The sequence below is a fragment of the Crocuta crocuta genome, unplaced genomic scaffold (assembly GCF_008692635.1).
Source record: "Crocuta crocuta isolate KB4526 unplaced genomic scaffold, BGI_CrCroc_1.0 scaffold13, whole genome shotgun sequence".
Taxonomy (NCBI): domain Eukaryota; kingdom Metazoa; phylum Chordata; class Mammalia; order Carnivora; family Hyaenidae; genus Crocuta; species Crocuta crocuta.
Window position 1 is genome coordinate 3,118,720 of NW_027530007.1, and position 26,099 is coordinate 3,144,818.

At 41.1% G+C, this 26,099-nt stretch overlaps 1 protein-coding gene across 4 annotated transcripts in view; it reads left to right on the forward strand.

Annotated features, from left to right (window-relative positions):
• Positions 1–6,381: 6,381 nt before the first annotated feature.
• RERE (arginine-glutamic acid dipeptide repeats) overlaps positions 6,382–26,099 on the forward strand; it is a 439,014-nt gene continuing 419,296 nt past the window's right edge. For all 4 annotated transcript variants that reach the window (XM_077763853.1, XM_077763852.1, XM_077763854.1 and 1 more), the window contains exon 1: positions 6,382–6,820. The gene's annotated coding sequence lies outside the window, so the exon portion shown is untranslated. The remainder of the gene's footprint in view (positions 6,821–26,099) is intronic.

Genomic DNA, 26,099 nt, shown 5'->3' on the forward strand with positions numbered 1-26,099 from the left:
TAGCACCTGCTTCATCAATGTTTAAGATTAAATTCTGGATTCCCAAATAAAATGTTAGAATCTCAGATTTATTTCCCATGGACTCCCCCTTCTGAGGCCCCCTTTGTGATCAATTCCAGTCTTCTTTGTTCACCATTTGGACAAAACAGGGCTTGTGGATAATTTTTAACTCCCCATTACCCTGCCCTTATTCTCTTTAGAAAATGATACGTTTCCTCCAAGGTAAACCTAAGTAGTTTACCAAAGATGCGGAGGAAATGTTTATCTTGAAATGCAGCTTCCCCCAGGGTGGAATTCGCCGGCTCTCCGGCTTGCTCAGTTAACAGTGGACAGCTGTTTATAACAGGAACCGAGGAATAGCACGTCTCAGTGAGATGGCAGGCAGACAAAGGAAGAGGACTGAGAACGATCAAACTTGGAATTGGGCCAGGACAATGAAATCAGCATCTCCTCTCCTTAATTCTTTCATGGAGCCCTAGGAGACTTTTCAATGACCACATGTGGTCAGAGGTCAGATGTTGGGTTTAGATCTCATCCCGAAGGCACCCATGGCCCCCGGGACGGTACACTGTGGCATTGGCTGGCTAAGTGTAACTCGGAGAAGAGCATCATTGCACTGCATCTGATGGTTTGGCGGAGCAGAGTTTCCTTGAGATCTATCTGTAGGTGTGTTGGTGTGCAGACCCACTTCTACTTGGGTTGAAAGAAAACTCATCGGCGTCTGGAGTTGAGTGGAGAACCTTAACTGCTATCCATAATCAGTCACGTCCACACAAAGGAAAAGGGCTTTGAATTTTGGAAAGCTGTTTCACTTAAAAAAAATTTAATGTTTACTTATTTTTAAAAAAAATTTTAATGTTTTTATTTATTTTTGAGAGAGAGAGAGAGCGTGAGCAGGGGAAGGTCAGAGAGAGAGGGAGTCACAGAATCCAAAGCAGGCTCCAGGCTGAGCCGTCAGCACAGAGCCCGACGCGGGGCTCAAACCCACAAACCGTGAGATCATGACCTGAGCCGAAGTCGGACGCTTAACCGACTGAGCCACCCAGGCGTCCCTAACATTTACTTATTTTTGAGAGGAGAGGGGGAGGAGCACCAAGAGAGGGAGTCACAGAATCCAAAGCAGGCTCCAGGCTGAGCCGTCAGCACAGAGCCCCACATGGGGCTCGAACTCGTGAACCTCAGGATCATGACCCGGGCTGAAGTCGGATGCTTTACCAGCTGAGACATACAGGCGCCCCTGTTCGTTTCACTTTTGTACATGTTTGCATGCGTGATGGGTGCCTCCTGTACAAAGGGCCACAATCACGCATTGCTCCATTCTGCTCAGTGGAGGGACTTTAAAAGGCTATCAGCGGTTCCTTACTGGGGCTCAGGGAAAAGACTGGGGAGGGAGCACTTCTGATTTCTGATGAATTGTGAAGCAAACCCCCAGTGTTGGGAAGCCCAAGGTGAGTGTTGAGCATCCACAAACATAGCACAATGGGACAGAGTAGTGAGCTCTCCTCTCACTCAACCTGAAAAAGTGTAATGGGGGGTGGCTGGGGCGCGGTGTTGACTGGCATTTGCACCACATAAACTTGGAAGGCAATTTCAAAGAATATGCCTAGAAACAAGTTTCAGTCTGTTACCAGGCTTGATAAAGCACCCCAGTTTTGCCGAAGGCATTTTAGAGGAAAATAATTTGCTTGTTCTAAAGCTTGAGTACTTCTGGTAAGTTATGAAGGCTAGTTACCAGCCATATGTTCAAAGAACTCGAATTCTTTTTTTTAATTATAAAAATTATACATGCTTGATATGGAGAGGAAAAAAATCAAACAGAACGGAGTCACATGAAATCAGAAGTCTGTCCCCTGTTCCCTCATTGCTCTTCATTCCATGCCCAGTGGACTCACTACAAACATTTTCCTGGTGAATGTGTTTTTAGACCTTTCTGATGCATATACAAATTTGTCCCTCTTTTTTAAAAAGATCTTTTTTTAAAAGTAATCTCTACACCCAACATGGGGCTTGAACTCACAACCCTGAGATCAAAAGCTGCATGCTCTACTGACTGAGCCAACCAGGCACCCCTATAAACTTGTCCTTTTAAAAATCAAATAGGGGTGCCTGGGTGGCTTAGTAGGCTGAGTGTCTGACTCTTAGTTTCGGCTCAGGTCATGATCTTGAGGTTTGCGGCATCAAGCCCCTAGTTGGGGTCTGTGCTGAATGCGGAGACTGCTTAAGATTTTCTCTCTCTCTCCCTCAACCTCTGTCCCTCTCTCTAAAATAAAAAAATAAAAATAAATAAAACATACAAATAGGTAGTGCTTGGCTACCTCAGTCACAAGAGCATGTGACTCTTTTTTCTTTTTTTTGAGAGAGAAGAGAGCGTAAGTGGAGGAGGGGCAGAGAGAGAGGGAAAGAGAAAATCTCAAGCCAGTTAACAGCCTATTGTGGAACTGGATCTCACAAAGTGTGAGATCACGACCTGAGGTGAAATCAAGAGTTGGACGCTTAACCGACTGCCACCCAAGTGCCCTGAGCTTGCAACTCTTGATCTGGGAGTTGTGAGTTTGAGCCCCACCCTGCGTTGGGCGTAGAGCCTAGTAAACAACAACAACAACAACAAATAGACTCACATTTTGCATAATTGTTCTGTGACTTGCTTTTTTCATTTAACTCCTGAATCCTGATTGTCATTCTGTATCAATTCAGATTTACCAAATTCTTTTTGAAATCTATAAAGTATTCCTTTGTATGTTTGTACTATAATTGATTTAAGCATTCTTTGTTGATGGATGTGTGGATTTTTCCAGGTTTTCACTATTAGAAATAATGTTGCAGTTATATACATGGTTGTATTATTTTTGTACATTTATGCAAAGTTATTTGTAGAATGGCTTTCTAGAAGCAGAATTTTGGGGTTTGAAGAGTATGGATATTTAACTGTTTCATAGGCTGTTGCCAAATTGTGTTCTAAAAATGTGCATCAAAGGGGGCACCTGGGTGGCTCAGTCAGTTGGGCGTCCGACTTCGGCTCAGGTCATGATCTCACGGTTCGTGGGTTTGAGCCCCCCATCGGACTCTGTGCTGGCGGCTCAGAGCATGGAGCCTGTTTCAGATTCTGTGTCTCCCTCTCTCTCTCTGACCTTCCCCTGCTCACGCTGTCTCTCTCTCTCTCTCTCTGAGAAATAAATAAAAACATTAAAAAACAAAGTGCATCAAAGGGCCTGTTTTCCCACATCCTCATCAATGCTGGGTACTGTGAAGTTAAAGTTTTCCTTAATCTGAGAGATTATTTTAATTTGCATTTATTTTATCATGATTGAATCATGTTTATTGAACACATTTCTCTATGAATTTTTTGTTCATATATTTTGTCCACTTTTCTGATTTTTTCTTACAAATTTGTAAGAGCTCTTTGTATTAAGAAATTAGTACTTTATTATATTATTATAATTATTTATAATATTATAGGTAATGAAAATATTTTTCCCTCAATTTTTTTGTTTCTTGTATTGTTGTGCTGATTTTTGTCCTAATAGAGATGTAAAATATGTATGCATTAAAATTCATTGGTGTTTTTCCTTTATGGCTTCTGGATTTCCTGTCATGCTTAAACTCCCTCAATCCATGATTTGAAAAACTTTTAGCATCCCTCTAATTACTTTCATGGTTTCATTAAAACAAATCATATAATATCTGACTTATAAAAAGAATAAACATAACCTATAATGAGGGCTTATAGCCTATAATGAGGGTTGAGTTATAAACTTTTAAACTCAACCTAACAAAGAGTGGCTCACCTGTAGACCATGGTAAGGTCTCTCTCTCTCCCCAATGTGGGGCTTGAACTGATGACCCTGAGATCAAGAGTGGCATGCTTAGGGTGCTTTGGTGGCTCAGTGGGTTAAGTGTCCAAGGCTTGATTTTGGCTCAGGTCATGATCCCATGAGTCTGAGCCCCGTGTTGGGCTCTGGGCTGACAGTATAGAGCCTGCTTTGGATTCGTGTGCTCTCTCTCTCAAAATACATAAATAAACGTTAAGAAAGAGAAAAAAGGAATAACATAAATCTAGTTAATTTTTTTTTTCAGCATTTTTTTTCTTATATGGTTATCTGGTTGTCCCACATCACTTATTAAATAATCCTTCCTTCTCTATCTTCTTTTATTTTTCCTTTATTTATTTTTTAAAGTTTATTTATTTATTTTGAGAAAGAGAGTGAGAGGGAGTGAGTGAGCACATTCACAACTGGGGTAGGGACAGAGAGAGGGAAGGAAAGGAAGACAGAATCCCAAGCAGGCTCCACACTGGCAGCGCGAAACCCGATTTGGGAGGCTTGAACTCACCAACCATGAGATCATGACCTGAGACCAAACCAAGAGCTGGATGTTTCACCGACTGAGCCACCCAGGCGCCCCTCTCCTGGCTTCTTTTAAATAATGGTAATATATTTCTGATGTGACCTCTGTATGCAAAATAAAATCACTTCTACCTGGAGTAAGTTACGTAAAATAACGAAAGTCCTTCCTGATATTTTCAAATTCAATAACCAAAAGTGGTACCCATTTTCTAAAGCTTGCTGAAGAGGATAAGGAAATGCATTCTCATTTCATAGTGGGGAGAAAAAACCCCCACTAGGTATTTGACCTCTTTCACCTTGACCGAGTTATTTAACTTCTCCAAGCCCCAGTTTCTTGACCTTTAAAATGGAGATAATAATACACTTCATAGGCTGTTGTCAGGACTAAGTGCATCAAGGAATACAACACGCTTCGCTGGGATGTGGTAAGCTTTCGATCAATGGTTTAATAGTTGTCCTTATTAAGACGTATTGTTATTACATGATCAGCCTCTCAGGAAAGCTGTGCGCTCCAGCTTCATGGCTGGACTACAAGTCTTGCATGGGATTGTTGTAGTTAAAGAGATCTCGTTTGCTAATTTTACGGTGCGATACCATAATATTATGCTCTGTAACGATGTGAAATCTTGAGACGCCTCAATCTCCATGTTTTGAAAGTAGGCTCTATGCCCAACATAGGGCGTAAACTCACAACCCTGAGATTAAGAGTCGCCTGCTCTACTGGCTGAGCCGGCCAGGTGCTCCTTAATCTACATTTTTATAAATAAGTGAGAGTGACGGCAAGCCCTAATACTCCAATAAATGAGGCTTCCTGAGCTCGAGAGCCTGTAGGAGTCACAGGCATCTTCTGACAAACTGTTATCCATTTGCCCATCACAGGGCTGACCCTTTATTAGAAAGAGTGCTCTTGTAAATGTAGATTTTGATGGAAACCGAAGCCGTCTAATACACTTTGCTCATCATTATTTCCAAACTGCTGTCGAATCCGTATCTCGGATGTCCAGAGCCGTGTACTGAATTTATCGTGTTGTAAAATTCGGTTCCCACATTATTAGGTATAAGATGAGGTATTAACTACTTTTCCCATTTCATCGCTGAAGGAATTGCAGCCACACAGGGTTTTTCTCGCTGAAAGTTGCTCAGAAAGGTAGTGGCAAGGACCTATGTGTTTTCAGCTCTCTTGGGTCACCGTCCAAGAATATCTGCTAGTCCAAATTATTCTTAAAAGAAACTGCTGGATGTGGAAATTATAATCTGAATAGATATTCCAAAGAGAAAATGATCGCTTTATTTGAAATAGATGAGTGAATGATTTTGCACTGTGTTCTATCCCTTAATTATTCTATTATATACAGATCTGAACTCCTTCAGGGAGAGTGCAGGGTATAAGGACACCAATAAGCATTTACAGTAATATTAACAAACCCACAATAGGTTGATGATTCGCCCTGGATTCATGCCAGGGTGTGTGAAAGAACTCAATAAACATGATATGCATTTCAAAAACTGCTAGTCATAATTAAAATTTCCAAACCCCTCATTCCTGTAAATTATATTAAGTAGGATATGAGCGTTTGGCCTGCCTCTCGCTCCCCTGGGAGCACCGTCGACCCGGTGATCACCAGCCTTTTAGGAATACTATGTTTCTCAAAGAAAAAAGGTGGCATTTGATTTTTTTAAGATTTTTTTTTTTCCAAACTTACGGCATAGAGTTGTGCACACTGCTCTCTCTCTAAAAGTCCCTCTGCGACTGGGTTCTAGTCCCTCCTTTATTCCTTGATGAGACTTTCCAGGCGTTTCATCTTTATTATATTCTTTTCAGAGAAGCAGCGCGATCTGAGAATTTCGTTTTTCTCTCTTAATTAGTCTTCTGCCACAGGCTTATTTTGAAAACGTTCCTTCTCATCGGAATTTCGAAAGGGTCCTTAAGCGGGTCGCTGGAACCCGCTCCGTGTGCCCCTTGCCACCCTCGCCTCGGGATAGGAGTCCGCGTCTGAAGTGGCTGGAAAGGCAGAATGTGACCCCGGTCATNCGCCCCCCGCGCTCCCAGCCTCCTCTTCCTCCCGCACGCCCGCGACGCTCGCCCGACTCGGGTCTCGCCCCCGCCTCCGCCTCCCCCGTGCTCTCCCCTCGCTCGCCTCCCACATTGTCTCTGCCTCATTTTCTCTCCTAGTTGAGGAAAAAAAAATCACCATCATCCTCAGGGAGCCCCTCGCCCTCAGAAAAACAAAACCAGACATGATCCTGGGCTCCCGCTCCTGAAGGACTGGCCGAGCGAGGAGCAGGGAGCTAGTGGAGACCACCCCCGAGGTCACGGGAGGGAAGCCCCTGCAGCCCCCGGCCCTGTCCCCGCGGACGGCCCCCTCCTCGGCCCGAGCCCGGCGGCCCCCAGCCCCGCGGGCCTCCCGCCCCGTCCCCCACTTTCCCGGGAGCCGGCCGAACACACCTCCATTGATGGTGTAGCGCATCCGGGGAAGGTAAGTGTCCAAGTTGCCGGCGCGTGGCGGCCGCCTTCTCTCCTGGCCCCTCGTCCTGGGCACGGGCGTGGGGTGGCAGGGGGTGGCAGGGGGTCTTGGGGGAGGACTTTTCTTAAAGTATCATTTTCCCACTGGGGAGAGATTCCTTCTTTGTGTTCTAAATCCCCAGTTCTCTGTTCTGTGCGATGACTGAATTGTGAAACCCCAAATCACTTGCAGCAGGAGAGGATTCTTACCATGTTTGAGTTTTGCTCTGTGAAAGAGAGTGGCTTCTATTTTTATTTTTTTAAGGTTTTGGAAAGAAGAGAGGTAGTTTTACATAGAGTGTGTGTGTGAGAGCGAGCGAGCGAGAGAGCGAGCGAGCGCGGGGAGGGGGGAAGTATTGCAGGTTTCCTTTGAAACTGGTTGCTTGAGAAGTTGTTGAAAGGAAAACAAAATGATTCATTGTTGAATTGTCATTTTCCTCTGCCTCTTTTCCAAGGTTTGCTTACAGTTTTTTTCTGGATTACAGACTTCAAACATTGATTTAAGCAAAATGTGTCCTTGAGAAACTGGGTGCTTTAAATGTTTCAGTATGTGTTGCTATTTTAAGGGACATTTAGAGAGTAGTTTTGTATGAATCCTGAAATAGCTTCCCCAAAGCAAATTTTTCAAACACAGGAAAGATAACTAGTAAAAGGGAAAGTTGGTGAATTACAAAACAAACATTTTCATGCAACACGAATTAAAGCATCCTATGTTTAGATAAGAAACAGTTTTGTTAATTGCTTTCCATTTAAAGAGGGACCCTTTTTGTCTGGTGTACACTGGTTTCTTTAGTCTCAGTGTATTGGGGGAGGGGAGAGAGGATGGATCTATACAATAATAAAATCATCTTTGGGTAGCGATTTCCTTCCATGGATTTGCTTGCTGAGTTAATTCCCCCGTAAATCATAAACCAGTTTGGATTTTGATGGCCTGCATGGAAAGCTGGCTTCCAGCTCTCCCTGTTGTTGTTGAGGTCGAAGGGAAAAGAGGCAGACACACACACACACACACACACACACACACACACACACAATACCAGGCTGAGGGCTCATTGTTCTTCCATACACACATTCATTCTGTCTCTCCCATATTTGGGACTAGGTTTGCACAGACAAACACAGCTCTTTTTGGGAGAGAGGAGAGAAGATGGGGGAAGGGTGGGCGCTTTTCTTTTTCAGCCTTCTTTCACCCATCTCATGTCTGGCCTTTTTTTGCAACCTTGTAAGAGGCAGAAGAGTATATTAGAAACTAAAGGACACTCAAAAACATGTTCAGAGACTCCTTTTCTCCACCTCCCTCCCTTCCTTTGCAGCTCTAGTTTTTGCTGCTCTTTCTTTTTTGTGATTGTGAAGACAGAATCCCTCTTTCTACGTCCCAGTCTTATAGTCTGCTTTCCTGTTTCTCATTGCCCCTGACTTTGGTGAGGACAGTGATTTGTTCACTTGACTCTTATTGTAGTGAATATGAGCAGGGTCTTTTCTAGGTAGCAGTGGTGGATTGTTGCAGTTAAGATGACAAAAATTGTATTTGAGGTTAATATTTAGCAAAGAGTGTGTGTTTTGACACGTTAGTGGTCTCATGGTTGATAATCAGGTATGCTGGCTATTGAGCTGTCATGCTTTGCTTTGTTTTGTAAATAGGGGTTATAAAAAAAATCTGGTTTTTCCTTTGGGGGAGAGGGGAGTGGTGTAGAGGCTTCCTCAAATACTGGACAAGGAATAGGATTGACAGAGTCCACCTGGGTTAAACCCAGCCCTGGGCCAAGGATGGAGGGTTGATGGGTGCAGAAGAGCACCTTCTACTGGCTAATTGCTTCGAAGGATCTTGACAGAGAGGATGGGGGAGGGGAATAACGGCTGAGGCCTAATGATTTTCTTTTGAACGCAGTTGTAGTGCCTTCGTGCAAATGCCACTTCCCTGAGCTGCTAATACAGATGCCCTTTGACGGGTACAGGCGCATTGAGGCTTTTATGTGTTATTGGCTGTGTTTTGACATTAATTTGTTCTGTTATCAGAAGTATTTACACATCGTGACTTCCAAGGACTCTTTGGAATTGATACTCTGATGAGAAATATAGTTTATCTTGGAATATTAAACAAAATTAAAGGGATTTATTTGTGTTCTTGGTGTTGGAAACTGTATATAAACTAGCAGTCTTTAAAAAGTTTTTAGTATCTGGGTGCCTGGGTGGCTCAGTTGGTTGGACGTCCTGACCTCAGCTCAGGTCATGATCTCCAGTGGGTTTGAGCCCCGCATTGGATTCAGAGCCTGGAGCCTGCTTTGGATTCTGTCTCCCTCTCTGCCCCTCCCCCACTCATGCTCTAGTCACTTGCAAAAATAAACAAACACTTAAAAAAATTAAAAAAAGAAAGAAATATGTTTTAGGGACGCCTGAGTGGCTCAGTTAGGCATACGACTCTTGACCTCAGCTCAGGTCATGATCTCCCTCTCTCTGCCCCTCCCCTCACCTTGTGCTCTGTCTCCCTGTGTGTGTGTGTGTGTGTCTCTCAAAGACAAATAAAACATAAAAAAAAAGTTTTCAGTATCATTAGTAAAAAAAAATCAAAAAGACCTGCTCTATAGAAAAGAAAAATCCTAGCACTGGACTCACGGGTTTCCTTCTTGGATTTAATGTGGTTGTGGGGTGAGGTGGTGGGGGAGAGGAACTCACTAAAATCAGCAATTTTGCAGATGTAGTAGTGTTGCGTTGCAGTAGTGTCGTTTTCAATGGTCATATAAACAAATAAAATTAAGTCTGATAGGACGGATTGACACAGAAGGCCGAAGTCCTGCTCAGAGACTTCTAATCCAAGGTGTAGTTCCAGAGATAATCTGTTTGATAAATGCCTGGAAGGACCTTTATTATCACACATCCTGCCCCATCTCAGTTGTTCTGACGTAGTGAACTGCTGGAGAGAGAGGTGTGCAGAGGCAAGGGCGACAGCACAGAATAAACATCTTCTGTTCCAGACTGGCTGCTCTAAGGAATGTGATTTCGGATCCACTTTGCTTTCAAAACTTAGAGTGTAACCCCTAAAGTTGTGTATCCTTTACAGCGAAATGTGAACGTTCAAATGTATTATTTATTCAGTGGGAATAGAGTCTGGTAATTTCAATCCATTATATTCTCTGCCAGTGTTTTGTTGCAAGGTGACTAGAGTAACTGAGAACCAATTCACAACAGAAAGGTAGGCCAGGGGCGCCTGGGGGCTCAGTCAGTAAGCACCTGACTTCAGCTCAAGTCGTGGTCTCATGGTTTGTGAGTTTGAGCCCTGCGTCGGGCGCTGTGCTGGCAGCTCCGAGCCTGGAGCCTGCTTTGTATTCTGTGTCTCCCTCTCTCTCTGCTCTTCCCCCACTCATGTTCTGTCTCTCCCTCTCTCTCTCTCAAAAAAAAAAAAAAAAAGGTAGTCCAAACCAAGAAATAAATATGCCAGTTACTTTTTCAGTTTTGACTTAGTGGTCAGTCCAAACATTTAAAAAAAAAAGTGGCACAGTAATTACTGTCAGGTCCTGCAATAATTATATGTACTATTGAACAGAAATGTGCCAGATGCCTTAAACACACACATACAAGAATATGACTTAGGCCCCGCTAAAACCAGAGTAAGTTGAATATTATTATGAATTTAGTAAGTACTCATTACTTTTATTTCTTATTAAAAATTTTTTTTTAATGTTCATTTATTTTTGAGAGAGATAGAGCTCAAGCTGGGGAGGGGCAGAGAGAGAGGGAGACACAGAATCCAAAGCAGGCTCCAGGCTCTGAGCTAGCTGTCAGCACAGAGCCTCTTGTGGGGCTTGAACTCAAGAACTGTAAGATCATGACCTGAGCCAAAGTCTTTTGCCTAACTGACTGAACCATCCAGGCGCCCCCACTCATTACTTTTAAAATTAGTTTTGAATCTTTAACATCTTGCTCATATTCCAGTAATCAAAAAAACATTTAAGTAGTAAAATAAGTTGTATATGCTGAATTCTTCTGGGAATGCTGTGGTTTCCTACTAACTGCTTTTGGCAGCTTCTTTTGCAGTTGATTTAAAGGTTAAGATAGCAGAAAATTCAGATGTTTAGAGTCATTAGTGTAACATAGCTGTGAACTTCATTACACACACATACACACCCTGAAACATTATACTATTGTCTTACGCAATCACTTTTTTTTTTTTGGTTGAAGAAGAACTTAAAATTTTTTTTATGTCCTTATTTCATTTTGAGAGACAGAGAGTGAGCGGGGGAGGGGCAGAGGGAGAGAGAGAGACACAGAATCTGAAGCAGGCTCCAGGCTCTGAGCTGTCAGCACAGAGCCCGACGAGGTGCTCGAACCCACGGACTGTGAGATGATGACCTGAGCCAAAGTCGCCAAAGTCGGATGCTCAACCGACTGAGCCACCCAGGCGCCCCTTACATAATCACTTTCTGATACCACCATGCTCTAGCTGATCATAGGGGTTTTCAACAACTAGGAATTCCTCTTGAATCATATTTAAGTGATTGTTAATTATTAGTAGTATCTTGGTAATTATTCCAAATTTGTAGTTTTGCTTGTTCTGTTTAAGTGTGATTTTGGTGTGCCTGTTGGCTTGTGCTTGGTTTCTTGTCTGACAGTACTAGTGTTTTTTAAAATAGGAAAAATGAGCATTTATGTGTTAGGAAATGGTTAAGATTGCTTAAGCCATCTTAATGAACATTTGACCACAAATAACTCAGTCATGCTCAAATACTAAATATATTTACTAGAATGAGGTTTTGGTTGGAATTGTGATTTACATAATTAACTTGTAATATATAAGTAACATTCATAATAAGTAATATAAGATATGCCACATGTCTGTATATTAGGTAACTGGGTCAGATAGGACTGCTAATAAAAAGAGGTTTTTGGTAAAGCGACCCTCTTGCCTTAGTGTAAAATTGTTTTCACTTGGTAAAATTTGCCAGTGTGTCAGCAGCTGTAAGCAGTATAATTAATTGTGAAATATTTCCTTAAATGGTTACGTTACAAAATGATAAGACCTAATTCATAGACCACTTGGTATTTGAAGAATCCTCACAGTCTATTTGTCTTGGGTTTTTGCATGAGAAGTTGAAGTTACTGCCCATGTTCTAAGTAAAACTAGTAATACATGTGATTTGTAAGGGTTTCGGTTAGGTTTATTTGGTTGTAAGGAACAGAAAATCTTCCAAGTCATTTCACATATGAGAGAAGGAGGAACAGAAATGGACACCTAGAGGGGCAGGCTTCACAGAAGAACAAGAACCCCAGGTTCTAAGGGGCTCCACGGAGGCTGGAATACTGTTAGGGATAAGGACCCTGCCGAGCCCTAGTGACCAGGGTAGGTTGTTGCCTCCTCAGCAGGAGGGGTTTGTTGAGCCATACCCTAGTGCCAGAGCTGTGTGTGGTTGTGCAAGCTGTGAGTAGCATAAGGACACCACTCTAAAGGGGACAGTATTTACCTTGTGGGCCTGTACTAACCTGAAAGGGAGCTTTGAGCAAGCCTGGCCATGCAGCACCTCTAGATAGTCGTAGAGCAGCAGGGGAGAGCACTTCATACAAAAACCTATTCTAGCACACGTGGACGCACGCATCCTCAGCCGGGTGCTGTGAGTGTGCATGTATACATTCCTTCACACCTGTGCATGTTTACCAGGCTCCTAGAGGTCTGATTCCTGACCCTGTTCCTTCTGGGGTTGGGGAGCAGGGTAGGTAGACTGGTGGTGGCCCTTGATGTATGTGGGGTGAATACAGTTCAGGGGTAGTGTGAGCAGGTGAGAATGTGGGCATGTGTCTGCATGTAGGAATTCAGAGCAGCTGCCTGGGGAGGCTCTTGAAACCCTTTTCCTCCCTAGGTAGAGTGTGGTTGCACTGGGGAGGTGTATCCACCTTACAACGGTTTTACTTGATCCGAATGAGATGCAAAGGCTCTTGCCACTGATTTAAAAGATATTTGGTATATGAAAACATTATTCAGGTGAATTTAAACTGGATGCTCCTTATTAAACCCAATGCCGGTGTTCCCCTGCTTATCAGCCCTCTTTCCCTCCCTTCTTTAGGTTTCTGTGATTCTGCTCTCTCTGGTTGGGCCACCACATAACGTTGTTCAGGTTGGATAGTAATATACTAACTTAACTTTTTTAACTGAAGGAAGGTATTCTGCTGCACAAGACACTAAACAGCCAGGGCTGGCCCACCTAATCCTCTGCCATTCACTCACCCGTTTTATCTCTGGTTTCTTTGTGTCTTTATGTCTCTGCTTCTGCTTCCACTACTAAGGACTCCTTATATATTTAATTAACGTTTACCAAGGGAGAAGATCTGATAGGACTGTTGGTTAAGGGTTTGGAGACAAACCACTTCTTAAGCTACCTACCAGCCTCCCAGATGCCAGGGGCCCCACCTGTTCAAGCCCGCTCTCATTGAGTACATGGTGGGAGCTGAGGGAACGGGAGGTATTCTAGCCATGGCCTATAGAAGGGAATTTTTTTCTGCTGTTATATCCGATCATATTTTTCCCATCTTTATTTTCCGTGACATCTGGTATGGCTCTTGTTGCTTTTGATAGCTTATCCAACAGTTTATGTTGCTTTAAGAAACTACATAGTCATAAATGGTAGTCATTTAAAATCTCTTTTTTAGATGGGATCATTTTCTTACATATGTCTTGTTATATTTTTCCTGTGAATCTACCCACCTACCTAGTCTATCTTCCTGCCTACCCAGGTCCTTGTTTCCCAAACTGTATTCATGGCATACTGCTTCGCTGCAAATATTTTAAGTGTTCTGAGGTCAAGTAAATTTATAATGCACATTAACACCTTAAAGGCTCAGAAATATCCTATAGTTTACAGAGGTGGTTTTTTTTTCAACTTGTTTGTTGTTTATTCTTTCCCCAAAGAATACAGATGGCCTTCTTATGGGAACTAATATCCTTTTTAAAAAAACAATTTTTTAAAATGTTTTATTTATTTTTGAGAGAGGGAGAGAGAGAGAGAGAGAGAGACAGAGACCGCGTGAGCAGGGGAGAGTGAGAGAGAGGAAGACACAGAATCTGAAGCAGGCTCCAGGCTCTGAGCTAGCTGTCAGCACAGAGCCCGATGCGGGATTTGAACCCATGAAACGTGAGGTCATGACCTGAGCCGAAGTCGGATGCTCAACTGACTGAGCCACCCAGGCGCCCCTGGGAACTAATATTGTAAAGAACAATTTGAGAAGCATGTGTAAAATTAATCCTTTCTTAATCAAGTGGCTTGTACTTTTCTCCTTAATAATGGAGAAGTAAGTTCTGAGTGTTACCGTTAATAGCACTGCAAAGTTTTTCTTCAAGCAGGCTTTGCACTCCACTGCTTCCAGGGGTACAAAATGACTGCTTTCTCCATCTTATACATATGCCATTCTGGAAGGTTTTTAAAAATTTTTTTTTATTTTTAAGTAATCTCCCCACCCAGCATGGGGCTTGAACTCATGAGCCCCCTGATCAAGAGTCACATGCTCTACTGACAGAGCCAGCTAGGTGCCCATTCTGGAGTTAAGATTGTTGTGTCTATAATCTCTCATTCTATCTTTAAATCAGATCAAATTAATATTTTCTTTTTTACCCTACTTCACTAGTTCTCTTATTCAGGGTTTAGTCACTTTATGTTTGGTCACCTGTAGTATGTAAGCACTAGCAAGAATCTTTCAGCAAATATTAAAAAAATATCCCAAGTACTTGACTGTGTACTTTTTTGAGGTAAGCTTTGCAGGCATGTAAAGATGAATAGAACAGCCTTGTAGAAATTACTGTCTGTACTGACTATCTAAATACACATAACTGTTAGAAGATAAACATAAGTGTTTTAGAGACACAAAATGGCATGGGATTGTATTAATTATGTGTTGCTGCATAAAAAATTACCTCAAGGCTTGGTGACAACATGGTATATACTTACTGTCTTACAGTTTCTATGGTCATTTATTTGGGAGGAGCTTAGCTGGGTGGTTCTGGCTTTAGGTCTCTCTTGAGGTTACAGTCAAGATGTCAGCTGGGGCTGTGGTTATCTGAAGGCTCGACTGGAGCTGGAGGCTCTGCTTCCTAATGGCTCACTCTGTTGGCTGTGGGTGGAAGGCCTCTGCAGGAAGGCTCATTTGCTTGCCATGTGGACCTCTCTGTGTGGTTACCTGAGTGACCTAATGACATTGCATTTGGCTTCCCCCAGAGGGGGCAATGGGAGAGAGAGAGAGAGAGAGAGAGAGAGAACGTGCTCAAGGAGGAATCCTAATTCCTTTTCTGACCTAGTCTCAGAAATCATACACCATCACCTCTATCCTATTCTGTTAAAATCAAGTCACGAAGTCCAGCCCATGTGCAAAGGGAGGGAGTTTAGCTCCACCTCTTGAAGGGAGGAGTATCAAAGAGTTTGTAGATTTATTTAAAACTACTACAGGGGTTTAAAGGAGAGAAAGATAGAAGATTTAAAAAATGTTTTCCTCTGGGGCCCCTGGGTGGCTTAGTCGGTTAAGCGTCTGACTTTCACTTGGGTCATGATCTCGTGGTTCGTGGGTTCGAGCCCCTCTGGCAGTCAGCACAGAGCCTGGAGCCTGTTTCAGAGTCTGTGTCTCCCTCTCTCTCTGACCCTCCCCTGCTCACGCTGTCTCTCTCTCTCCTAGAAATAAAAAAAAAAAAAAGTTTTCCTCTTCGATTAGTTATCTTCAAGCAATGCTTTACTTTACAGAATAGTTGTTGGTTCTTAGAGGAGAGTGGCATGACCATAACCTCATGTTATTCACCTTCTAGTCTTGTTAAGGTATCATTTATTCTTTACCTTCTTCTGTTGTTCTTACATCAGATTTAATCTCTTTCAGTTAAAACTGTGCTTAGGACACCTGCCTTAGAATTTTTTTTGGTTTGACCACTCTGATTTCCTACCGGTTAAGTACTTTTCTTCAGTTCTGTACTTCCCACTCATTTTATCACTTTGTCTTTTTTGATGGGGGAGGTTCATTGAGGCATTTTATTTGCATGTATGTGTTACATCCTGAGAAAAAGAATCCAAGATTTTCACTCCTGTGTGTTTTTGTCTTGCTTCTGCAAGGCCCGCGTTGCCAGCTGAGGTGGTTAGTTCATTGAAACCAAACTCATGGGACAGGAGCAGGTTTTCTTTGCCATTTTTTCTAGATCTTTGAGTTGCACATCAGAACTGGGGCTGATCATTCCACACGTGTTTAACCTGACTGTGAGAAAAATGGCAAGTGGGAAATTTAAAGTATTATTATTAATTGGGTTTTTGGCCAAAATACCCATGTAGAGCTGTCTGGTGTCCTGGGTTGTAGCATACTGCTTAAACTTAAGGCCAAGGCATGGGATCTCCCTTTGTCCTAAATCCCACTATTTTACTACTGCTACAAAAGACCCAAACATTAGCTTTTAGAGCATGTTTGAGAGAAAAGAGCGAGAGTAAGAAAGTGAATTGTCATATATGTGTGTCACGTTTAATTGGCATTTAATCTTCAAATTAATAAACAAGTCCAATCAGTGTTTTGGACTCTGACCCAGTCAGATTAGTACTCCCTTCTCTTAGGGAGGTTCAAGGAGGTGGGGGGTGGAGAGAGAGAGAATGAGGAATCTTGTCGGTCCAGCTTCAGCTCTGTAGTGAGCTTGCTTTAGTGGCTTGTGAGGAATAACTAAACATGGTTGGCCATCTGTCTAGCAGCCCTACATTCTGACTTATTTTTTAGGACATTCTCTGGGAGCCAGGGGGAACTGCACCGTATTTTTTAAATTTAAGGATAAGATTACTCTTTGAGATGAAATTAAGGAGAAATATTATGTGAAAATAAGATTTGCCATTTGGAAAAGTGGTCTACCATTAATGATAGCTGCTATAGCATTTTGGTAATAAGCTGATTTTAATTTTGGTAACGGGAGTATAATCTTTGAGGAATATAATTATATATGATTATGTTAGGTGAGCAGAGCTGAAGCCTAATCATATTATACTCAGGCTGAAACAAGAACATGATAGCAGAAGGGGGATAATTAACTTGGAGGCTGGAAGAGAGGTACCCGTAGCGTTGCCCTCAGATTCTGCAACCTCAGCTACATTGCTGTCGTGTCAACTCCAGGAGGGCACAGGCCACATCTGCTTTGGTCACCTCCACATCTTTTGCATCCAGCATGTGAAGAATGTAGTAGGCATTCACTCGTCAAGTGAATGATTGTATAATATTATTGTATAGTTTATCAAGGTTGATGATGCAGGAGATTTGGCTTAATTTCCTGACCCCAAGGAATATTCTGGAAGCTGATGTGTGTGTGTGTGTGTGTGTGTTTATTATTTTTTTTTAAAGTAGGCTCCACACCCAATGTGGGGCTTGAACTCATGATCCTGGGATCAAGGGTAGCGTGCTCTACTGACTGAACCCACCAGGTGTCCCAGAAAACTGCTTTTTAGACAAATTCTTTTTGTTTTGTCTATTTATTTATTTGTTTTGAGCAAGAGAGAGAGGGGGAATATTATGCAGGCTCTGCACTGTCAGCAGAAAGCCTGACACAGGGCTTGAACTCATGAACTGTGAGATCATGACATGAACTGAAATTAAGCATTGAATGCTTAACCAACTGAGCCACCCAGGTGCCCTTTGGACAAAATTTTTTTTTTTAATGTTTGTTTATTTTTGAGAGAGGGAGAGAATGTGTTTGAGCTCTTGTGAGCAGTGGAGGGGCAGAGAGAGAGGGAGACAGAGTATTCAAAACAATCTCCATGCTGTCAGCACGGAGTCTGACGTGGGGCTCAAACTCACGAACTGTGAGATCATGACTTGAGCCGAAGTTGGGCACTTAACTGAGTGAGACACTCAGGAGCTCTTCACTCTTCAGTATTTTTTATAAGAATACCATCCGCTGGGGGTCCTGGCTGGCTCAGTCGGTGGAACATGTGACTCTTGATCTTGGAGTGGTGAGTTTAAGTCTCATGTTGAGTGTAGAGGTTACATAAAAATAAAATCTTAAAAAAAAAAAGCCATCTAGGGGCGCCTGGATGGCTCAGTCGGTTAAGTGTCTGACATCAGCTCAGGTCATGATTTTGTGGTTCGTGGGTTCAAGCCCCGCTTTGGGCTCTGTGCTGACAGCTAGCTCAGAGCCTGGAGCCTTTCTTCAGATTCTGTATCTCCCTCTCTCTCTGACCCTCCTCTGCTTGTGCTGTCTCTCTCTCTTTCAAAAATAAATAAAACATAAAAAAAGATTAAAAAAATACCATCTACTATAGTGAGTTCATTAGTCAGTATAGAATTTTCACTGAACTTTTTTTCTTCTAATGATAGCTTCAGATTTTTACTGCCAGGTAAATTTTTCAGTAAGACAAGTTGAATTCCTTGATTTGAACATTCTGAATTTTGCAACATAATGTACCTTTTTAAAAATGTGATTCACGGGGCGCCTGGGTGGCTTAGTCGGTTAAGCGTCCGACTTTCGCTTAGGTCATGATCTCGCGGTTCGTGGGTTCGAGCCCCGCGTCGGGCTCTGTGCTGACTGCCAGCTCAGAGCCTGGAGCCTGTTTCAGTCTGTGACTCCCTCTCTCTCTGACCCTCCCCTGCTCTCTCCCTCTCTCTCTCCTAGAAATAAATAAAACATTAAAAAAAAAAAAATAAATAAAAATGTGATTCACTATTATAGGAATATTGACTGAAATTTCCCAAGTTTGTATGCACTAAATAAGATTATAAACCTCTTGGAAACATTTAATTCTTACTGTTGATAAATTAGAAGAATGTGCAGACATCTTGTTGCTATTGAGAATTGCTATTAACACTTTATTAATATTCCTTAAGATATTTAGCTTTACAAGACATTTACATTCTTTTTAAATATTTTATTTGTAATGGCTTAGCACTTTTTTCATAGCATAGTGAGAATTTTAAAGTCTTTACAGAACCCTTCAGCAGTTTTTACACTATGTAAAAACTTGAATAACTTGGTTGGTAGGTATGCCTGAAGGAGTTTATACTTTTCCTGATAGTGAACAATGGCTTTTCTTCTCACGGTTCAGGGTGACTTTAGTTTTGCAAGTCAGAGGACACAGTTTATCTTTCCATCTGTTGATTGTCATATTTTATTTGCCCCAGCATGCAAGTACACTGTATGTAATCATCATAAATGAATTTACTTTTAAATGCTGTTTACAAATTACTTTTGTCACCTTAGACCCAAAGTTAGGAATCTGTTATAGTTGTTGTGTCTAAGGACTTCTTGAAACCCTATGTTAGTTGGTTGGCTCAGTTGGTGGAGCATGTGGTTCTTGATCTTGGGGTTGTGGGTTTGAGCCCCACATTGGGTGTAGAGTTTACTTAAGAAAAGATCTTAAAAAAAAAAGTTGATCATGTGATTGCCTTTTAAGGAAGCATTCTAGGGCACTGGGGAGGGGGATAGAGAGGGATCTCTTACTGTTGTTTGTAACTATTACCTAATTATAATAAATAGGAAAAACCTGTGCTTTTTATTTTTAGACTTTTGCCAGTTTCTTATATGCGTTAGTGAAATACTACTTTAATTTATGTATGAAATGAGGCATACACAATGACCTTGACACATAGGTACCCTTGATGAATTTTTTTCGCTAATAGGAGGTGGTGGTACTATGGTTTAAGAAGGAGAATAAGCTCTGGCTGGGGGCATTAGGGAAGATTTGGTGTAGGAGGAGGTGTTTAACCTGTGTTTTGAAGGATTGGCAGGCTTTGGACATGTGATAAGTAGCTAAGAGGATTTCAGGCAGGAAATTGCATGGAATAAAGGCACCGAGGCTGGAAAGATGGGAAGTGGGGAGTACTTTTGCTGATTCTGTGATGAGGATTATTAAATTGTATTTCGATTTCCCTTTTTTTTTTTTAAATTCTTTTTAAAATGTTCTGTAGCAGATGCAGGCATACGTAGTTCTTTCAACTCAGGTAATTTATATTTGAAGCTGTTATTAGTAGCTGTTCAGGCCAAGATGTAAGAGGATTTTTGGAGAGGAGTCCTTTGGGCTGATTTCTCAGAGGAGGAACAGACTGGTTTGGCTGGAACCATAAAGCACTGGAAAGACAAGTTAGGGTCATAGCATGGAGGGATTTAACCAGACGAAGACTTCATTTGAGAGGCTGATTCATTCAAATTAAATACAAATTGTAATTGTATAATTAATTTACACTCATTGTAATCACATTGATACAGTTCAAAAAGAGTAAGGCATATTCTTCCAATATTCTTCTAGACAATTTCTGTGCATACAGAAGCACACTACACACTATACATACTATTGTAAACTTTGCTTCTTTATTTAAGATTTCAAGCACATACTTTTCAAGTCAATACCTGTAATTATACCTCAGGTCATTTTTTTTTTTTTAAACTGTGTGGTGGGATATTGTGTGGATGTATACTTTAATTTCCCATTGATGGGAAAATTGGTTTTAAATCCACTTAAATTGGTTCTGATTTTTTTTTTTGATCCTTGTTACTGTACAGTTGTATAGGTATATCTGTAGTGTAAATTCTTAGAAGTGGAATTGCTGAATAAATAGATACGTACATTTTTAATTTTGAGAGCTATTGATAAATTGCCCTCCCAGATATGCCAGTGTGCACAAAGAGTATTTTAGGGTTTGGTTTCCTTATTTTTTCACCAACCCTGGATATTATGAATAAGTTCTTAATATATGTTATTTAAAAAAAAATTTTTTTTTCTTAATATATGTTAACCTGATAAGTGAAAAGTGTACAGAATCTTATTTTAATTTGCATTTCTTTGAGCATAAGTGAGGTTGATGATCTTTTTATATATCAAATTTTAAAGTATACATCTTTTAAAAAGTTTATATTTATTTAAGTATTCTCTTCACCCAACATGGGGCTCAAACTCATGACCCCAAAGTCAAGAGCCTCATGCTTTTCTTACTTAAGCTAGCCAGGTGCCCCTAAAATAACAGATTTTTGGACTCTCAGTAATAGAGCCAGGTGGCTTTATGTTACAGGGAGTACTTCTAGGTAACATTTACGTGTTTTAAAAATAACGGCTTTATTGAGATATAACTTGAATACCATAAAGTTTACCCTTTTAAAGTATATACTTCGTGGGTTTTAGTCATTTATTTTATTTTATTTTATTTATTTTTAAATGTTTTATTTATTTCTAGGGGAGAGAGAGAGAGACAGCGTGAGCAGGGGAGGGTCAGAGAGAGAGGGAGTCACAGACTCTGAAACAGGCTCCAGGCTCTGAGCTGGCAGTCAGCACAGAGCCCGACGCGGGGCTTGAACCCACGAACCGTGAGATCATGACCCAAGCGAAAGTCGGACGCTTAACCGACTAAGCCACCCAGGCGCCCCTTAGTCATTTATTTTAAAATTCAGTGCTAATCATTCCTTTATTATTTGTAGTAAGTAACTATCAAGCTGAACTTGAGGTCTTCACCTTCCTTCCAAGCTCATGAGCATATTAGGCCCAAAATATGAAATGGGAAATGCAACTTTCCCTGTTATTTTTCCAATCTGAGGCCTCTCTTTCGGGGAGTGCAGCGGTGCTAGTTGGGTTCTGAAATGGAATTACACATGACAACTGCTTTGGAATCTCAGTGCTTTGGTACTGGATGGGGAGTGATTTCTTTTAAATAACTTGTAGTTGAAACTGATTTCCAACTGCTAGAGATGACTTTTTCAGGAAGTTTTTAAAGATGTGAAATCTGACATGAAAAAATCTGCCGAGGTAAAAAGATTTTTGAAAATATGCTAATTGTTTAAAATTAGTCAGGTTTTTTTTTTTTTTAATTTTTTAGATGGGTGATTCAACTCCTTTGTAGTTACTGTGGTCATTTTTAATTTCAGATTTTTAAACATCTATTAACATGTATATGTGTGTGTGTTTTTGATACAGTGATTACATTGCTTCAGTTTAAGAATAGCCATGATCTGCCTGTCTGTGTTCCTCGTTATAATTAACACACATATTTTAGTGTGGAGAAAAGCATACTGGTAATTTGTTAGACTGATTTTTTTGAGTAAACCTTTTCTGTCTTCTAGGATTGGTTCTCATCTAATAGGACCCCAGGCAGCTCCTGTCCAAGGACGCCTGTAGAATAGTAGCCCTTGTTATTGGCTAAGTCTGGGACCTTCATCTGTATGGTCCTTCTGCTTGGTAAAAGGTGTTGACACAGGATCATGGTAGATCGTTTTCTGTTGATTTTGACAAAATTTGAATGGGTCATTATTTTCTTTTGACTTTATAAATTAATACTATAAACATTTAGTTTCCTATTCTTAAATTGTGATTCTCTGCATTTTAACCCCCTCATTTTTTATTGTTTCTCCATCTTTGTATGCTTCTTCTATTTGGAAAGTTATTTTTGATTAGTTTGGTTTTAGTCTTTTAAGTTAAAATGTCTCTTCTTTTCCCCCCTTGACATCTCTTTTCTTGTTACTAATTTTTTCATGTTTTAGGATTTTTTCCTACCTTAAAGTCCCTTGGCCTTTGGGTTGCAGGTTTGATTAAAGTGGGTTTTTTCTTGGGCTTTTAATTAGATTTTCTTTAGCTCTTCATATGGAGATTGAGGCTGATGCTGACTGACACTTGGGTCAGTGGCATGATTACTTAGGTTGAGACTAATGTGAACATTGAGTGGCTTGAGCATAGCATTCAGCTTAGCTTGTGGGCGTTTCCATTTCCGCTGGAGGGCTATTTCCTGGTTTAGAAGCACTGTCCTAAAATAAAAATAAGTAAAATTCTTGGGTAATAGGTTCATTGAAATCAAGGTAACACATGAAAACTGAGTGACCTGTGAAAAACAATGGTAAGTCCAGAAACAATGTTTTGCTCAGAGATAGGATGTTGATTTGATAGGAGAGAGTAACTGTGTCTTTTAAACACACTGTGTATGTGCTGTGTCATTCATGATTTTTCTTGCTTCACCAAAAAGTCCTGAACCATGATAGCCTATGAGCATTATAAATAAGCTTGATGTATGTCTTCTAGTTAGTGTGAGAGGACCTAGACCCCGACTGTACCTGTGCTGTGGACTCGGTGTGTGATGAATTGCCCTGCCTCCCTAGCTCTCGGATGGCGACAGTAGTACATACACTGAGATGGAAAAATAGATATGGAAATACTTTGAGAATGTAAACGTACTCTATAAATCTAAAGTACTTTAGTTTCCTTTTTCTTTCCCAGGAACTCAGGACTCTTACAGCCCACAATCTTTCCTTAATCTAACAAAATTTATTTTCTGTAATGTTGCCAAGAGAAGTCTACTGTCATCTTGATGTTTTCCTTACACCAGTACTACTTGCAGATAAATTTGTTCCAAATATTTTTATGCAGGTACTAACTGCCCAGTAAGGGTTCAGCTGATAGAGAACTACCGTTTTTAGGTGTTTAGTCTTAAATACTTTTGTTTTCGTTTTATGACAAGAGACATCAAATGGAGATTTTATGAGTGTGATAATGCATTGCCTTTTTTTTTTTAAACAAACTCAGCAATTTTTTAAATCCCAGAAATCTGTAAATATGCTTTTCTGTGAATACAATGTAGATGGCATCAGTAGGTTGTATGAGTTTGGAATGGGAGCAGCTATCAGTTTTTTCCTGCCACCTCAATCACAGGCCCAGGAACTTTTAATATAAAGATTCAGAAAGAGCTAGAGTTAGCTTGTAACCCCTGAAATGTCTTAAACCATTTTCTCTCTCAAGTTGCTTATTCCAGTCTAACTGTTCAGGAAAGAAACTGAAGCTTTTTTGCTTGGAAGTCAGAGGTTGATTTGTAATTAAGACAATTAATATTGGTTGTAATATTGATCTCTTTTTGGGAGTTGAGGGAGACTGTCTTGAATCGGGGAGAGTTGTCTGGTTAAGTCTTTTCTGTAGGTGCTCATATAATTTGTGTTCTCATTTGGTTTGTATATTGGGTAATTTTTCCTTTTAAGGAAGTGGCCATTTTTTGTCACTCTCTGAGAAGAATATGAGTGCTGTCAAATTTCTTGCATCCCCCTAATTTCTTTCATTTTGCTTGCCCATGTTCATGCAGTTTCTAGGATGCCATTTGCAAGCCGTGCTGATGTGGGCTGGCTTTGAAATCCAAGGCATCTTTTGAGAATATCAAAGGGCTGTAGGGGATGGGTAATGTTAAGGTTGCAAAATGCTCGCAGAGTACCACATGCTGTTGATATGCTTACCATAGTGATTTATGATCCTCGGAAATTTAGGCCTTTGATATTAGCTGTCATCAAGGTGGGCCTCAGCGCTGTCTATGCATTGCTTCAAAATGATTCACTTTAAGCTCCCAGTGTAAAAATAGACCCTTGCTTCCCTGATGTACCTCCCTCCCCCAATAGCTTCTTTAAACCTTTTTAAAATGGAGAGAAAATACGTGTAAGACATCACTAAAAGGAATCTCACCTCTGGGGTAAGTGTTAGAGATTTGAATGTTGCTAAAGCACCAAGGAGGGAGGAGTTTGACCTGTTTTGAGCTCATCTGTGACACTGTTTAGAAAACTCAAATGACACTGGAGTTGGCACAGCTGCATTTCTGAGGTTTGGTTTTTAACTTTAGATGCAGTGAGAGTCCTCTCTTCTTTTAGGAGGTGATTGTCTAGGAGTAACTGCACCCATGGTACCGTGTCACAATCACTTTAGGACCCATTTACAGAGATGATTTGTGGAGGTTTCTTTAAAAAATTTTTTTTAAAAATGTTTTATTAATTTTTTTGAAGGAGAGGTAGAGACAGCATGAGCAGGGGAGGGTCAGAGAGAGATGGAGACACAGAATACAGACAGGCTCCAGGCTTTGAGCTAGCTGTCAGCACAGAGCCCGACGCGGGGCTCGAACCCATGAACCATGAGATCATGCCCTGAGCTGAAGTTGGACGCTTAATCGTCTGAACCACCCAGGCGCCCTGATTTGTGGAGGTTTCTAGCCTCCTGCTCATGGTATTACTTAAAAAGGAACTGCGGCTACTTGAGGTAATTTTGGCCACAAGATCTGTTGTTTGTATTACATTGAATTAGAAGTCAGTATTTGAAGTTCTGTTTCGTTGGATGTTGTAAGAGGGTCCGTAAGAATAATGGATGACTATGAAGTTAGCCAAGTGCATAGTTAAAAAGTGTATTTCAGAGATGAGGTAAACCTGTCACGCTTGTGATGAGTCCCTGGTTTCTGCTGTGAATTATTGAACTGATGTTTGTTTTTATTTTGTTATTTTAAAATTAAAAAAAACCTTTTTAAATAGTTTTTATTTATTTCTGAGACCGAGAGAGACAGCATGATGGGGGGAGGAGCAGAGAGAGAGGGAGACACAGAATTGGGAGCAGGCTCCAGTCTCCGAGCTAGCTGTCAGCACAGAGCCCGACGCGGGGCTCGAACCCATGAACTGCGAGATCATGACCTGAGCTGAAGTCCGACACTTAACCGACTGAGCCACCCAGGAGCCCCTAATTTTAAAGTTTTTAATGTTTGTTTATTTTTGAGAGAGAGAGCATGAGCAGGAAGGGGGGGTGCAGGGAAAGAGAGGGACAGAGGATCCAAATGGGCTCCACACTGACAGCAGCAAGCCTGATGCGGGGCTCAAACTCGTGAACCATGAGATCATGACCTGAGCTGAAGTCAGATGCTCAACCAAATGAGCCACCCAGGTGCCCCAAACTGACATTTGTTTTTAGATGCATGGAAAAAGTTAGGTACTTGGTACTCTTTCAATTACATAAACTTAATGGGTTATAAAAATGTCACTTGGACTTCATTAAGTGAAGAAGGCTCTCTTCTAAGTTATCTTTTTTCTGTGAAGCGTCACCTGTTCTGTTGATGATAAATTCTGAAAGAGGATTGTTCTGAGTTTATAGTGAGGATGTAATTTATTTGTCCTTAAATGATTTCTGACAGAGCTTTTTTTCCCCTTCATATTTTCTGTTTTGCTTGAGTTTTAGAGAACTGTAGATTTGAAACTAATGTCTTTTTCTTCTCAAATACAATATACTTCCTTTTCTTCTCCTATAGTTTTTATGGGTGTCCAGGAGCAATGTGTTTAATTTGGGGGAAAAAAAAGATCTTGGAAGAATCGCACTTTCCATATACCTTATACTAATCATGAAAAGGAAAACTCAGTCACTTTTCTAAAGTGATAGGCATGGTGATTAATAAGAGATACATAATGACTTTTATAAACATGATCTGTAAATTCAGGCTTAGCTTCTGTGCGAAGGCTGCTCTCCAAGTCTCCTTTTCTCTGGGTGGTTGGCAGTTAGGAAGGGAGGCTGTGAATG